The sequence below is a fragment of the Amblyomma americanum genome, chromosome 4, assembly GCF_052857255.1.
Source record: "Amblyomma americanum isolate KBUSLIRL-KWMA chromosome 4, ASM5285725v1, whole genome shotgun sequence".
NCBI lineage: Eukaryota > Metazoa > Arthropoda > Arachnida > Ixodida > Ixodidae > Amblyomma > Amblyomma americanum.
The window spans coordinates 190,867,327-190,870,621 of record NC_135500.1 but is presented as its reverse complement, the minus strand read 5'-3'; the positions used below and the strand labels follow the sequence as shown (position 1 = coordinate 190,870,621).

The following is a 3,295-nucleotide window of genomic DNA, read 5'->3' as shown; positions in this document are numbered from 1 at the left end:
GACTACTTTGTGTAGGAGCTTAACAAAACATGCACACGCGAGTAAAAGAAAGGAAGAGAGGTTAATACAACTTTCTAGTTTATGTTACTGAACTGGTGCTTGCTACTCATAATGCGCCCTGTGTAGAAAGCTGTAAAATGGAAAAGAGAAAGGAAAATAAATATGACAAAGCAACGTTCTTCACCCAAGGCCGCACTTCTGCCTTCATTAATGCTAGCAAGATTCGCTGCTGAATCTAGAAAGCTCAAAACGCTACCGCTTTAGCGCCACAATTATGAACGTTGCAAACCACGCACCTTGATCAAGCAACGGCATCGTTCCTATGCGCATTCTCTGTAACCCGCTAATTTCACGTCTTCCGGACTCAGCACTCCAACCGCCGCTAAAACCTTCTAAAGATCTTCAATAAAATTTTCATTCGGGCGCCACTCAAAGGAAGTGTTGGCTCAGAGCCACACCGAATTACGACGAACAGCAACACAATAAGAAGTTTTCGCGAAAAATTGGCGATCGAGCAACGATGTATCTTGCCGTCAAAGCAAAAAAAAGTACATGTTCACAAAATGTGACGTAGAAATGCCGTTACCACCACAATGATCTTTGAACAGAAAAAGATGGTGACTTCAACGTAAGGAATGAGTCTGCGCATCGCAAGAGAAAGCCATCCATTTGAACGTTGCAGGGACCGAAGAGCCGATAAAGCCTGCCCCGCACACACCAGCAGAGGTGCCCGTTCGCAAGTGCAAATCCCGCTTTAGTTCATATTTTCAATGAGCAGTAAGTGAAAGGGGGAGCTGTCGGTTTCGGTATGTGGTAACAGACAGTTCCCATAAACAACAGAGCACACAAACAATTCGGTCTGTCCGAGCACTAACCACCATGCCAGCAGCGTGGACTGTCGCTGAAATAAGAGCGAACGGCATGACTGCGCCACATGCTTCCTCACGAAGTCGATGCGACTCATTTTCCAACAGAAACGGGCGTCTCTCGAAATGGCCTGTACGACCTGCGATTTCGATGTGCATTTCAAATGCTCTACGCGTGTTTCCCGTTCAACAAGCGCGCGGTGGCCGTGTCAAAACGTCACGTGCTGTGTGTGCATGAAGCGCTGTTGTCGCCCGCTGCTTGTCCATAGCCGGCTGTGCCGCCTGTAAGCCGTGCTGCGCAAATGGGGCGCCCATGATGCCCGACTTGCACGCATATAGTGCCCGCTCACCTTGCCGACGAAGCCCGTAACACCGGTGATGAGGACGGTGCTGCGAGCAAAGAACTGCGCGATTCCGGGCACCAACGGCCGCCCGAGGGGTTCAGTCATTCTGGGCCGATCCAGCAGCTGTTGCGTGACCGGGGAGGCCGCTGCGAGCCGCGGGGTTGGGGCCCGCGTCGGTCCACCGGGGACCTCAGCCGCCGGGCTTCGGATGCCCGGGCATGATGGTGGCCCTCGAGTACTACGGCTGCAAGGGACGCGCTGTGTGGTGGGCGCCAGCACTGGCGCTGCAGCTCACGGAGCGAAGAAGACGAAGACGCGAAGCCAATCGAACGGCTTGCGGCTACCATGGCTCGTCGTCTGCCTCGTCTTCTACACGCCCGAGGGCAGCGAGGCTCGGGGCGGCACCGGCTTCTTTTCTCGGTGGCTTATACGCGGCACTCTGTCGACGTGCGGTCCGTTTATCCCGTTAAGCTAGACTGGACGTGAGGCACTACCTTTTAACACTGTTGCTATGGAAAACAGTTTTGTACTCCTTCGCATGGACATAAATTGAAAATCGTTTGTTTTTCAGGAAAGGAAATGACGTAGAAACTGTCGGACTGTTTTCCGATGTTTAAAGGAGATGTTTAATGTGGACCACGGCTGGTCTCAAGGGGGGGGGGGGGGGGGGGGGCTCTATAGCGCACGCTCCCCTCGAGACCGGCTGCGCGTGCACTGAGATCAATTACCTGTCGCTCAGTGGATAGGGTGCGCGACTACTGAGCCAGATCGGGATGGAGCCCAGCCGCGGCGGCCGCGTTCCGCCCTTCTATTACGGCGTGGTTCGGGTGTCCACCGAGATGAGATACAGTTACTGCGCCATTTCCTTCCCTCAAAAACCGATTAAAAAACGATAAATTGGTTTTTGAAGAAATGAAAGGCACAGTAACTTCCTCATTTTTAGCTGGATGCCTCAACCGTGCTGTGAGTGAAGGAATGGAGGTGGGGGTGGGAAAAGAAAGAGAGAAAGAGGTACCTTAGTGGAGGAGAGAGAGAGAGAGACAACATTAATTGCCACAGGTGTCAGGAATTACGGCGGGATGATATGGAGCGAGAGGTGGCTTACTGGCCCTATGGGGCCCCGCCGCGGTGGCTCAGTGGTTAGGGCGCTCGACTACTGATCCGGAGTTCCCGGGTTCGAACCCGGCCGCGGCGGCTGCGTTTTTATGGAGGAAAAACGCTAAGGCGCCCGTGTGCTGTGCGATGTCAGTGCACGTTAAAGATCCCCAGGTGGTCGAAATTATTCCGGAGCCCTCCACTACGGCACCTCTTCTTCCTTTCTTCTTTCACTCCCTCCTTTATCCCTTCCCTTACGGCGCTGTTCAGGTGTCCAACGATATGAGACAGATACTGCGCCATTTCCTTTCCCCCAAAACCAATTATTATTATTATTATGGCCCTATGGGGCCGGGATCTAGGAGCTCTCGCCAATGTGGCGAGGGTTCCTCGTCATCGGGTGTATCTGTTGCTAAACTGTCGTCATCGCTAAGATGACGCGGTGTTGCGACGCTCGTCCTTTTTTCAACCTTTCCTCTCTCAACTCTTTTAACTCTCCTAGTGTCTTCATGTGGCAGCGATTGTGGCACAGCTTTTGCCAGTGGGCAGGCCCGTGCACTTTCCTTTTCATTCTTCCTTCAGTCGCAACAACAACCATTACGGCAGGTGTGTCCTGCGTGGTCCCCAGGTGGGGCGAAGTCCTGGGCCCAAGAAATGAGTGAAAGTTGAGTGGCCTTGTCTGGCTGGATCCCAGCTCTCCACAGAAAGAGCTGACAGGAAGGCTTGTGAGGGTGGGTTATTTTTCCATCCCCAGAGGATTTGCGCCTGAGTGGCGGGTTCTCCGTGGTTGCAGTTTGGGCATGTGGGGTCATATTCATCCTTGGTGATTAGTATGGTTTATGTTTGTTCAACGTCCCAAAGCGACTCAGGCTATGAGGGACGCCGTAGTGAAGGGCTCCGGAAGTTTCGACCACCTGGGGTTCTTTAACGTGCACTGACATCTCAAAGTACACGGGCCTCTAGAATTTCGCCTCCATCGAAATTTCACCA

The 3,295-nt window shown here is 52.9% G+C and overlaps 1 non-coding gene across 1 annotated transcript; it reads left to right on the top strand.

Annotated features, from left to right (window-relative positions):
- The first annotated feature begins 2,332 nt into the window (after positions 1-2,332).
- TRNAS-ACU (transfer RNA serine (anticodon ACU)) lies at positions 2,333-2,404 on the top strand. Its single transcript has one exon. It is a non-coding gene; the product is annotated as a tRNA-Ser (tRNA).
- Positions 2,405-3,295: the final 891 nt, after the last annotated feature.